The sequence below is a fragment of the Thalia democratica genome, chromosome 2, assembly GCF_965202585.1.
Source record: "Thalia democratica chromosome 2, ktThaDemo2.hap1.1, whole genome shotgun sequence".
Classification (NCBI taxonomy): Eukaryota; Metazoa; Chordata; class Thaliacea; order Salpida; family Salpidae; genus Thalia; species Thalia democratica.
The window spans coordinates 56,298,850-56,311,726 of NC_139166.1; the positions used below are offsets into that span (position 1 = coordinate 56,298,850).

At 25.5% G+C, this 12,877-nt stretch overlaps 8 non-coding genes across 8 annotated transcripts; 4 read left to right on the forward strand and 4 right to left on the reverse strand.

Moving 5' to 3' along the window:
* Window positions 1–495: 495 nt before the first annotated feature.
* Trnaf-gaa (transfer RNA phenylalanine (anticodon GAA)) lies at window positions 496–568 on the forward strand. Its single transcript has one exon. It is a non-coding gene; the product is annotated as a tRNA-Phe (tRNA).
* A 1,294-nt stretch (window positions 569–1,862) lies between these two features.
* Window positions 1,863–1,934, forward strand: Trnae-uuc (transfer RNA glutamic acid (anticodon UUC)). Its single transcript has one exon. It is a non-coding gene; the product is annotated as a tRNA-Glu (tRNA).
* Window positions 1,935–2,657: 723 nt separating this feature from the next.
* Trnac-gca (transfer RNA cysteine (anticodon GCA)) lies at window positions 2,658–2,729 on the forward strand. The gene has a single exon. It is a non-coding gene; the product is annotated as a tRNA-Cys (tRNA).
* Window positions 2,730–4,265: 1,536 nt separating this feature from the next.
* Trnak-uuu (transfer RNA lysine (anticodon UUU)) lies at window positions 4,266–4,338 on the reverse strand. The gene has a single exon. It is a non-coding gene; the product is annotated as a tRNA-Lys (tRNA).
* Window positions 4,339–5,207: 869 nt separating this feature from the next.
* Trnak-uuu (transfer RNA lysine (anticodon UUU)) lies at window positions 5,208–5,280 on the forward strand. The gene has a single exon. It is a non-coding gene; the product is annotated as a tRNA-Lys (tRNA).
* Window positions 5,281–6,816: 1,536 nt separating this feature from the next.
* On the reverse strand, window positions 6,817–6,888 carry Trnac-gca (transfer RNA cysteine (anticodon GCA)). Its single transcript has one exon. It is a non-coding gene; the product is annotated as a tRNA-Cys (tRNA).
* Window positions 6,889–7,611: 723 nt separating this feature from the next.
* Trnae-uuc (transfer RNA glutamic acid (anticodon UUC)) lies at window positions 7,612–7,683 on the reverse strand. The gene has a single exon. It is a non-coding gene; the product is annotated as a tRNA-Glu (tRNA).
* A 1,294-nt stretch (window positions 7,684–8,977) lies between these two features.
* On the reverse strand, window positions 8,978–9,050 carry Trnaf-gaa (transfer RNA phenylalanine (anticodon GAA)). The gene has a single exon. It is a non-coding gene; the product is annotated as a tRNA-Phe (tRNA).
* Window positions 9,051–12,877: the final 3,827 nt, after the last annotated feature.

Below are 12,877 nucleotides of genomic sequence, written 5' to 3' on the forward strand. Positions count from 1 at the left end.
TGATTGAAACATAATTTAGTTAGGTCAAACATGATTTAGTAAAGTACAAGTCATACACAGTTTAGTGAAATCAAACATGATTTTGTAAAATAAAACAGAATTTAGTAAAGTAAAACATGATTTAGTAAAGTAAAACATTATTCAGTAAAATTTAACCTGATTTAGAAAGTCGAAAATGTTTAGTAAAGTGAAAAATGACTTTTTAAAGTCGCACACGATTAAGTAAAATAATATATCATTTAGTTTAAACATTATTAGGTTCTTATTTAGTTAATTAAAACATTTTCTAGTATACTAACATAGTTTAGCAACGTCGAACAAAATTTGTTTTTACTCTACTTATGTTTTGATAAAAAAACAAATTTTCTGCAAATAATTTAGTTTATGTAAAGCCAATACTTTTCATGGGTTAATTGAGTAGCGAAATTATTGATCTAATTCAGCATTTGAATTTGTATGATGTATAAATTTGCTACAAAATGTTAGTTATCACAAGCCTCGATAGCTCAGTCGGGAGAGCGTCAGACTGAAGATCTGAAGGTCCCTGGTTCAATCCCGGGTCGAGGCATGATTTTTACCGATTTAAAGTTTACTTATATTGATTAATTTTAATGTAACTGATAATTTGTATAGTGATTTATTTTACATAGTTGTTTTGTTTCTAAACGTACATATTTTTTAAACATTTTGTATTTGTGCTTTATGCATTATAATCCCCAAGGCCTGAGTTAGGGGATTACTTTTACTAATTAAGAAAAAATTAAATGCTAAATATAAGGAGTTATAAACTTAATAATACTATATATCTTATTTTAAGCGTCCAGAACACCTTATTAACAACTATCTTAAACACTTAGTATGTATAAGTATCAGAGTGATTAGTTATTATGTACTGCTAAATATATATAATTCAAATAACAATTGTGCTAACAGAGTTTGTTCAAAGAAAAGCATTCGAATTAACTCACTAAAGAAGCAACTGAAAAACATAATAGTAACAAGAAAACAATAATACTCTCTGGCGCTAATAAGTGTGGCAAGAATATAGGCAAAAAATAACAAAAAGTACTTTGTTGTAGCTTAAGTATTCAAGTAAGTTTTAGTTAGTTGTAAATTACATTTGTTTATTTTATCAAGTTAAGTTTTACTAAGTTTTAAATATATTTATCATAAACTGTAAGTTTTAATAAATATGATATAAAATTTAAAAGTTGTTGAGTTAGAATTTAAAATGTTTAAGCGACTTTAAAAATAGAAAAAGCTTAAGTATTATACAATTTTTTCTATATGTTGTTTGAACAGATAAAAAAAATTAAATAACTTTATAATAATCTTTTCGAATAATGACTCACTTTATAAGCTGAAAAATTGTAATTACTTTATTAAAAGTAAGAGGAAATTAACATTTCTTTTCTTGAAAAGTATATAAGTAAAGTGTGTAAGTATTTATACAAATAAACTGCAATGCACTTCAGTAAGACTTTAAAACATATATGTATACATATAATGTTAGGAATAAAGTATTTATTTATTTTTTAATTTTTTTAAACGAAAAAATTTGTCATTTAATTTTTTATAAGTTTATGTTTCAATAATTTACAAAACTAAACTAAGTTAAATTAACAACATAAAATACATAACTTACTGTTTAAAAAAAAATTTTGATTGTTATGAGTACTTACAAATATTTAGAAATGTTTTAAAACTTAACATCATCAAATAGTTTGAAATATATAGATATAGCACTAAAGTTTCAAGTAATAAAGCTCACATTAGTTTATGTTACATAAACGTGCTTTAATTGTTACATCATAACGCTTACTTATACGTTTATATTAGCGAAATAGTTTTAGCTATCATAGTCCTACATGGTCTAGTGGTTAGGATTCCTGGCTTTCACCCAGGCGGCCCGGGTTCGATTCCCGGTGTAGGAACATTTTATTATAAAAGAAAATTAGAAGTTGGCTTTTAAGCGGAATAATAAATTGCGTTTATTAAACTACACAATTCTATGAACATTTTATATATATTTTTTTGTATATAAAACACATGAAATTAAATAAATTAACAAATTAAAAAGCCTGATTAAACGTTAGTTTTAATCACAATTCAATTAAAAAAAGTTCTTAAAAAAGTTCTATTAATGTTTTACATATAAACAACATAAAATAAACTTAATTAAACTTATTAGTAAGTAAGCATTAACGAAAAAAAGATATAGTGCTAAAGTAGTGTTCGATACTTTAGTTGTTTAAGTTATTAGAAAAATAAATTATAAATCAATAAATCTATAACGTATACAAAAAAGTGATTATTTTTGTATTAGTATTATAAACTACATTAAAGTTACTACCTTTTAAAAAGTTATTTAATCATTGTTGTAAAATAAAATAAAATCTAAAAAGTATTTTAAAATAGTTTAACTGAAACTAAAAAAAAGTTTACGTTTTTTTTTGTTAAACATTGATTTATTTTAGTGAAGGGATAATGGTTTAAAAAGTTTTAGTTAGAATTAGAGGTAAAAGTTTAAAAACTATTGTAAAAGGATTATTCAATTACAATAAAAATTAAGTCGAATTCAATCATTTGTTAACAATTTTGCCTTAGGCAACGCTGATAAACTGTTTATATTCTGTTCTGCATCAATTTGAACGTAAGGGGATATAGCTCAGTGGTAGAGCAATCGACTGCAGATCGATAGGTCCTTGGTTCAAATCCGAGTGTCCCCTCCTTTTTTAAATTAGAATAAAACAGTTTTCTTGATGTCGAATAGTTATGCTTGATGCCTAATGATGTCACTTATTCTCTAGTGGTGACCTTTGCAAGGCGTAAATTTTGCATGAGTTTTAACTTTTGCTAGTCGTCACTTTGAACGTATTCCAACCTTACACTGACCTTAACCTCTTGCAAGTGTGATGATTTGTGCGAAAATGACACTTTGTGCAAAAGTGACTCTCGTGCAAAAGTGACGGTTCCCTGAATAGTTATGCTTGATGTTCATTAGTTGTGCCGTAGTTGACTATAGTGCTTGATAATTGTAATCTTTTTTTTTGATATCAAATACTTTTGCATATTGTTGAACAAATTTACTTAATGTCGAATAATTGTGTTTCATGCTTATTAATTTTGCTTGATGCTTAGTAAATTTGCTTGATACAAAGTTATTTTGTCAGATGATGAATAGTTTTGCTTGATTTTTAATAATTTTGCTAAACTTATTATAACTTTGACAATTGCTAAATAGTTTTGCTAAATGCTTAATAACTTTGATTGATGCTTTAAAGTTTTGGTTGATGCTGAATAATTTTCCATGATATCGGAAAACTTCCGTATCTAATAATTATATTTGGGTTAATAGTTGTTTTGATGTCAAACAGTTTTGTTGATGTCGAATAGTTTTTCTTGGTTCTTTATAATATTGCTCGATGCTGAATAATTTTCTATTATGTCAAATAGTTTTGCATAACAATGAATAGTTATGCTTGATGTTTAGTAGTTTTACTTGATGCTTAGTAATTGAAATTGATGTCAAATAATATTAAATATACATTTTACAACCCTGATTGAGGGTTTTACAACTCTTTTTCCTATCCTTTATTAAAAAATTGTTTGTACTAGTTAAATTTTCTCATATTATAAGTGGAAGGAAGGTAAACAAATAACACAACCGTTGTCACGTAACATTAAATAGTTTCAATTATATACGCATGATATTATATGGTGGTGTGATGGTCATCACACTAGACTTTCAATCCAGTACTCCGAGTTCATGTCTCGGCAGGACTTCTTTTTGTTGCAATATTAAATTGTTATCTTTTTACTATATACTTTTTTTAGTTTTATAATTTACTACAACTTTTGATACAAAATATTAAACTTTATATTACCAAATTTTAAGATAAGTAAAGTTTTTTTTATAAACCAGCGTTTATATTTTTAACAACAAAGTGATTTTAATGTTAAACTAAGGTATTGCTTAATTTCTTCATGCACACCTTTAACTTATTTCATAAAAAAATGTTTGAATAAAAACCTATTAGTTAGCATAAGATGTTACTTATTAAGTTATAAACTATTTACCTGTTAGTTGTTGTACAAAATATAGTCTAACAGTTTTTGGTTACATTAAGAAAATTAATTCTTTATTCGTAAGTAGAGGAAAGTTATAAATTCTAAAAATATACAATGCATAGGCAAACATAACTACTTTATAAAAAATTGCAATTGTAAACTTAATTTGTTTTCTGGAAAAACATTTAAAAAGGAGCCTGACAGGGGACTTGAACCCCTGACCGTTGGATTAAAAGTCCAACGCTCTACCGACTGAGCTAGCCAGGCTCATATCATTGTTGAAATTGTAGCGTTTATAAATAAAACCGTCATACATTGTGACGTAAATATTCAAACTCTGTGACGTAGTTATTGAACCTAATGTAGCAACAATAGAAAATACTTTTTAAATTATTCTTTTAAGCTGTTACAAACTACTGGTATTAAAACACTGTTTGTAGTCTTTGAGTTAATAATTGTAGCACTACTATTACAATATTACTAAAGTTGCATACACTAAAGCATGTGTTTTCAGTTTTATTGTTTAACACTTAGTTTATGACAAAAAATCAAAAACTTGTTTACGTATTTTACTTTGACTAGTTAAGCAATCAGAAAGAATTTTTTTAAAATAATAAGGTGAATAAAAGTAAAACATTTCTATAGTGTGACTAAAACTAAAACTGCGGCCCGCGAAGACTTTGGAAACTTCAAATTTGGCCCGCGACCACCAACTGCCTGCCGACCCCTGGAGTATGTTATAGTACTCCGAATTTATTTAAAACTTCTAAAGATAATTAAATTGTTATAAATATTTAAAAAAATTCTTTCTGATTGCTTAACTAGTCAAAGTAAAATACGTAAACAAGTTTTTGATTTTTTGTCATAAACTAAGTGTTAAACAATAAAACTGAAAACACATGCTTTAGTGTATGCAACTTTAGTAATATTGTAATAGTAGTGCTACAATTATTAACTCAAAGACTACAAACAGTGTTTTAATACCAGTAGTTTGTAACAGCTTAAAAGAATAATTTAAAAAGTATTTTCTATTGTTGCTACATTAGGTTCAATAACTACGTCACAGAGTTTGAATATTTACGTCACAATGTATGACGGTTTTATTTATAAACGCTACAATTTCAACAATGATATGAGCCTGGCTAGCTCAGTCGGTAGAGCGTTGGACTTTTAATCCAACGGTCAGGGGTTCAAGTCCCCTGTCAGGCTCCTTTTTAAATGTTTTTCCAGAAAACAAATTAAGTTTACAATTGCAATTTTTTATAAAGTAGTTATGTTTGCCTATGCATTGTATATTTTTAGAATTTATAACTTTCCTCTACTTACGAATAAAGAATTAATTTTCTTAATGTAACCAAAAACTGTTAGACTATATTTTGTACAACAACTAACAGGTAAATAGTTTATAACTTAATAAGTAACATCTTATGCTAACTAATAGGTTTTTATTCAAACATTTTTTTATGAAATAAGTTAAAGGTGTGCATGAAGAAATTAAGCAATACCTTAGTTTAACATTAAAATCACTTTGTTGTTAAAAATATAAACGCTGGTTTATAAAAAAAACTTTACTTATCTTAAAATTTGGTAATATAAAGTTTAATATTTTGTATCAAAAGTTGTAGTAAATTATAAAACTAAAAAAAGTATATAGTAAAAAGATAACAATTTAATATTGCAACAAAAAGAAGTCCTGCCGAGACATGAACTCGGAGTACTGGATTGAAAGTCTAGTGTGATGACCATCACACCACCATATAATATCATGCGTATATAATTGAAACTATTTAATGTTACGTGACAACGGTTGTATTATTGGTTTACCTTCCTTCCACTTATAATATGAGAAAATTTAACTAGTACAAACAATTTTTTAATAAAGGATAGGAAAAAGAGTTGTAAAACCCTCAATCAGGGTTGTAAAATGTATATTTAATATTATTTGACATCAATTTCAATTACTAAGCATCAAGTAAAACTACTAAACATCAAGCATAACTATTCATTGTTATGCAAAACTATTTGACATCATAGAAAATTATTCAGCATCGAGCAATATTATAAAGAACCAAGAAAAACTATTCGACATCAACAAAACTGTTTGACATCAAAACAACTATTAACCCAAATATAATTATTAGATACGGAAGTTTTCCGATATCATGGAAAATTATTCAGCATCAACCAAAACTTTAAAGCATCAATCAAAGTTATTAAGCATTTAGCAAAACTATTTAGCAATTGTCAAAGTTATAATAAGTTTAGCAAAATTATTAAAAATCAAGCAAAACTATTCATCATCTGACAAAATAACTTTGTATCAAGCAAATTTACTAAGCATCAAGCAAAATTAATAAGCATGAAACACAATTATTCGACATTAAGTAAATTTGTTCAACAATATGCAAAAGTATTTGATATCAAAAAAAAAGATTACAATTATCAAGCACTATAGTCAACTACGGCACAACTAATGAACATCAAGCATAACTATTCAGGGAACCGTCACTTTTGCACGAGAGTCACTTTTGCACAAAGTGTCATTTTCGCACAAATCATCACACTTGCAAGAGGTTAAGGTCAGTGTAAGGTTGGAATACGTTCAAAGTGACGACTAGCAAAAGTTAAAACTCATGCAAAATTTACGCCTTGCAAAGGTCACCACTAGAGAATAAGTGACATCATTAGGCATCAAGCATAACTATTCGACATCAAGAAAACTGTTTTATTCTAATTTAAAAAAGGAGGGGACACTCGGATTTGAACCAAGGACCTATCGATCTGCAGTCGATTGCTCTACCACTGAGCTATATCCCCTTACGTTCAAATTGATGCAGAACAGAATATAAACAGTTTATCAGCGTTGCCTAAGGCGAAATTGTTAACAAATGATTGAATTCGACTTAATTTTTATTGTAATTGAATAATCCTTTTACAATAGTTTTTAAACTTTTACCTCTAATTCTAACTAAAACTTTTTAAACCATTATCCCTTCACTAAAATAAATCAATGTTTAACAAAAAAAAACGTAAACTTTTTTTTAGTTTCAGTTAAACTATTTTAAAATACTTTTTAGATTTTATTTTATTTTACAACAATGATTAAATAACTTTTTAAAAGGTAGTAACTTTAATGTAGTTTATAATACTAATACAAAAATAATCACTTTTTTGTATACGTTATAGATTTATTGATTTATAATTTATTTTTCTAATAACTTAAACAACTAAAGTAACGAACACTACTTTAGCACTATATCTTTTTTTCGTTAATGCTTACTTACTAATAAGTTTAATTAAGTTTATTTTATGTTGTTTATATGTAAAACATTAATAGAACTTTTTTAAGAACTTTTTTTAATTGAATTGTGATTAAAACTAACGTTTAATCAGGCTTTTTAATTTGTTAATTTATTTAATTTCATGTGTTTTATATACAAAAAAAAATATATAAAATGTTCATAGAATTGTGTAGTTTAATAAACGAAATTTATTATTCCGCTTAAAAGCCAACTTCTAATTTTCTTTTATAATAAAATGTTCCTACACCGGGAATCGAACCCGGGCCGCCTGGGTGAAAGCCAGGAATCCTAACCACTAGACCATGTAGGACTATGATAGTTAAAACTATTTCGCTAATATAAACGTATAAGTAAGCGTTATGATGTAACAATTAAAGCACGTTTATGTAACATAAACTAATGTGAGCTTTATTACTTGAAACTTTAGTGCTATATCTATATATTTCAAACTATTTGATGATGTTAAGTTTTAAAACATTTCTAAATATTTGTAAGTACTCATAACAATCAAAATTTTTTTTTAAACAGTAAGTTATGTATTTTATGTTGTTAATTTAACTTAGTTTAGTTTTGTAAATTATTGAAACATAAACTTATAAAAAATTAAATGACAAATTTTTTCGTTTAAAAAAATTAAAAAATAAATAAATACTTTATTCCTAACATTATATGTATACATATATGTTTTAAAGTCTTACTGAAGTGCATTGCAGTTTATTTGTATAAATACTTACACACTTTACTTATATACTTTTCAAGAAAAGAAATGTTAATTTCCTCTTACTTTTAATAAAGTAATTACAATTTTTCAGCTTATAAAGTGAGTCATTATTCGAAAAGATTATTATAAAGTTATTTAATTTTTTTTATCTGTTCAAACAACATATAGAAAAAATTGTATAATACTTAAGCTTTTTCTATTTTTAAAGTCGCTTAAACATTTTAAATTCTAACTCAACAACTTTTAAATTTTATATCATATTTATTAAAACTTACAGTTTATGATAAATATATTTAAAACTTAGTAAAACTTAACTTGATAAAATAAACAAATGTAATTTACAACTAACTAAAACTTACTTGAATACTTAAGCTACAACAAAGTACTTTTTGTTATTTTTTGCCTATATTCTTGCCACACTTATTAGCGCCAGAGAGTATTATTGTTTTCTTGTTACTATTATGTTTTTCAGTTGCTTCTTTAGTGAGTTAATTCGAATGCTTTTCTTTGAACAAACTCTGTTAGCACAATTGTTATTTGAATTATATATATTTAGCAGTACATAATAACTAATCACTCTGATACTTATACATACTAAGTGTTTAAGATAGTTGTTAATAAGGTGTTCTGGACGCTTAAAATAAGATATATAGTATTATTAAGTTTATAACTCCTTATATTTAGCATTTAATTTTTTCTTAATTAGTAAAAGTAATCCCCTAACTCAGGCCTTGGGGATTATAATGCATAAAGCACAAATACAAAATGTTTAAAAAATATGTACGTTTAGAAACAAAACAACTATGTAAAATAAATCACTATACAAATTATCAGTTACATTAAAATTAATCAATATAAGTAAACTTTAAATCGGTAAAAATCATGCCTCGACCCGGGATTGAACCAGGGACCTTCAGATCTTCAGTCTGACGCTCTCCCGACTGAGCTATCGAGGCTTGTGATAACTAACATTTTGTAGCAAATTTATACATCATACAAATTCAAATGCTGAATTAGATCAATAATTTCGCTACTCAATTAACCCATGAAAAGTATTGGCTTTACATAAACTAAATTATTTGCAGAAAATTTGTTTTTTTATCAAAACATAAGTAGAGTAAAAACAAATTTTGTTCGACGTTGCTAAACTATGTTAGTATACTAGAAAATGTTTTAATTAACTAAATAAGAACCTAATAATGTTTAAACTAAATGATATATTATTTTACTTAATCGTGTGCGACTTTAAAAAGTCATTTTTCACTTTACTAAACATTTTCGACTTTCTAAATCAGGTTAAATTTTACTGAATAATGTTTTACTTTACTAAATCATGTTTTACTTTACTAAATTCTGTTTTATTTTACAAAATCATGTTTGATTTCACTAAACTGTGTATGACTTGTACTTTACTAAATCATGTTTGACCTAACTAAATTATGTTTCAATCAACTAAATCAGAAATGTTTTAAACTATTCGGCTGCAAACTTTGCAATTTAGAAAAAAAATGATAAATCAGACTAGTAAATAACACTACACAAGAAAAGCAAAAGACAAAGGGTATGCATTTATTACCAAAAAAACTCTTATAACAAAATTAAAACTAACTCAATATTAAATCAAAGTAAAATTAAGCCGCGAAATACGAATAGTTAAATAATTTTTCTAATACACTTAAAACGTTTTCTAGTACAACTTTTCCATTTTTTTCAAAATGCATAAATTCTTAAACTAACAACATCAGCGTACTTTTTAAACTTGGTTTACTGTACAAAAACCTTTACTGTACTGTGATTACTGTACTGTTCAAAAAAGGTTTACTGTACAAAAACCTTCATTATCACAATGTCATAATAAATGCAAAACTTTCAAATTCTAAATTTCTGTTAAACATTGTTAATAAAGTTTAGCGTTACTGACGAGTAGATGAGGTTATATATCTCATATACGAAACGGTCGTATAAACCAATAGGTTTTTATATAATAGAATAAATATAAATGTGTATATTATATAAAAACAATAGTTTAGACAGCTGTTTCGTACATGAAATATAAAACTTTATGTACTCCTAAGTAAGCTAAAGTTTATTACAATAGTAAACAGAAATTTGTATTTTGATTTTTTTTATAATAATTATGACGTAGCAATAATACAGTTTATTGTACAGTTAGCAGAATTTGAAAAATACGCTGTAACTGTTAATTTATACATTTTGGAAAGTTTGGAAAAGGTTATATTTGAAAAATGTTATAAAAAATTAGAAATTGTTTAAAACTACTCGTGTTTGCGGCTTAAATTTTATTTTGTTTTAATATTTAGCTAGTTTTAATTTTGCTAAAAACTTATTTTTGGTAATGAATGCATATGTTTTGTCATTCGCTTTTCTTGTTTAGTGTTATGTTATTATCTGATTTATCAATTTATTTTTTTTCTATGTCTTTATATATATATATATATATGTATATACTTATCTAGTTACATAAAAAATATAATTTATACAGGTGTTTCATACATGAAATATAAAGTTTCATGTACTCCTCAGTAAGCTACAGTTTATTATAATAGTAACAGAAAATTAAGATTTCGAAAATATTTATAATAGTTGTGACGTAGTAATGATAAAGTTTATTGTACAGTTAGCTGAATTTGAAAATAATACGCTGAAGTTTTAGCTCCAATTTAATTTGTCGAGCACTATCGACTAGAACTGTTTATAAAACCTTTAATATATATTTATATATATAGTAAGCAAATACTATATCATATATATATAGGAACAAGTTGATTGACTTAATAAATTAAATTTTTCAACACAGAGCCCACCTTAAAGGCTTTTATAATAAAAGTTTATTACAAGATGTAAAAACTTGCAGAACTAAAATTAAGTACTTAGACAAAGTAATTGATGTAAACTATGAACAAAGCACTTTAATAAGATGACTACTAATTTAACTAAAAGTAACAATTATTAAACTGAAATTTTGTTTAATTCATTAAATTAACTTTGTCTTTACTTACATTTTTTACACATACACAAATGCAGCTAAAATACCTTATTGACTCTTTACAGAAAGAAATTTGCTTAATTAAAAAACAAAAACAGCAATTTTATGACAAGTAAATAGAACTCGTATTCTTTCCACAACTAAATGCACTAAGTTATTTATAAAACAATCAAATTAAGTATAAAAAACTGTACAAATAATGAAAACAATGTAAATTGCGACCTGAATGCAACTTTTCTTAACAACGACCTGAACGCAGCGCCTTAGACCACTCGGTCATCCTGCCAGACGATAAATGAACATTTGGGTAGCTGTCTAAATTGCGCGAGCGTACAAAATTGCACGAGGGGACAAAATTGCACGAAAACACAAAATTGCACGAAGATACTTTTGCACGAAGACTAATTTGCACGAGAGCACAAAATTGCACGAAGATAAAATTGCACGTAGACAAAATTGCACAAAGGTTCACTTTTGCACGAAGACACTTTTGCACGAGGGTATATTTTTGCACGATCAGACAATTTTGCACGCAGACACTTTTGCACGAAGGGTCATTTTTGCACGAGTGACAATTTAGCACGGAGGGTCAATTTTGCACGGGTTTTGTTTCCTTTTCAGGGACGGGTCAAATTTGCACGTAGACATTTTTGCATGAGGGGACAAAATTGCACGAGAAGACTCTTTTGCACGAAAAAAATTATATAATATTTGAAAAATAAAAAAATCAGAATTAAAAGATTTATTAACTAAATAATAGTATACGAAAAAATGTTATATATTATTTTAAAAACTAAAAAAAAATTGAATTATATAATTTATAACTATATAGAAAAAAAATGTAAAAAAAATTATTAAAAAAACAAATCAATTTAAAGTAAAAAAAAACTAACAAGCAAAAAATAACAATAATCAATTAATAATAAAAAACAATAAAAACTATAAAAAAAAAATTTATATAAAATATTTTTAAGAAAAAAAAAAAAACTTCAAGTAAGAAATAAAAATTAAATGTTATATAGATTAAAATAAAAAATAAAAACTAAGAATTTAAAAAATCAAATAACTAAATAATAAATAAATAAATTAAAAATAAATAAATAAGATTAATAAAAATTAAGAATTATTAAATTAAATAATAAATACATTAAACTAAAGTCCAAAACAAAAGTTAATAAAATTATTAAAACAAATAAAAAATAAATGAAATAGATAATTAAACAAATTTAAAATAGATAAAAATAGTTGAAATTGTTAAAATAAACAAATTAAATAATAACCAAAAATCAATTTAAATTTTTTTATATAAATAAAAATAAAAACTAATTGTACAGTAATCTTCCTTTATTGTACCAACATATGTTTCTGTGTGTTAACAAATCAACACACTTCAACTGGGTTCTGTAAAAAAATTATTACTGTAATGGAAGAATAGAAACATAGAATAAAGTGGGTGTATACATGTTTTCATTAAAATAAGATATTTTCTACAGACAATAGTTAATAATAGGTAAAATAATTAATATTAAATCTGACTGTTATAAAACTATATGATATTTGTGGTTATTAAGTCTAAAATAAGTAAAGTAAGCTAAATTACACAACAAAACAACAAACATATGTTAGTACAATAAAGGAAGATTACTGTACAATTTGTTTTTATTTATATTCCAGTGAAGTTACTTTGATCTTTTGTTAGCAAACGATTAAACCTATAATTTTGAATAGTTATAAATAAAATAAAACCTAGATTATAAAATTAGATTTTAACCGTTG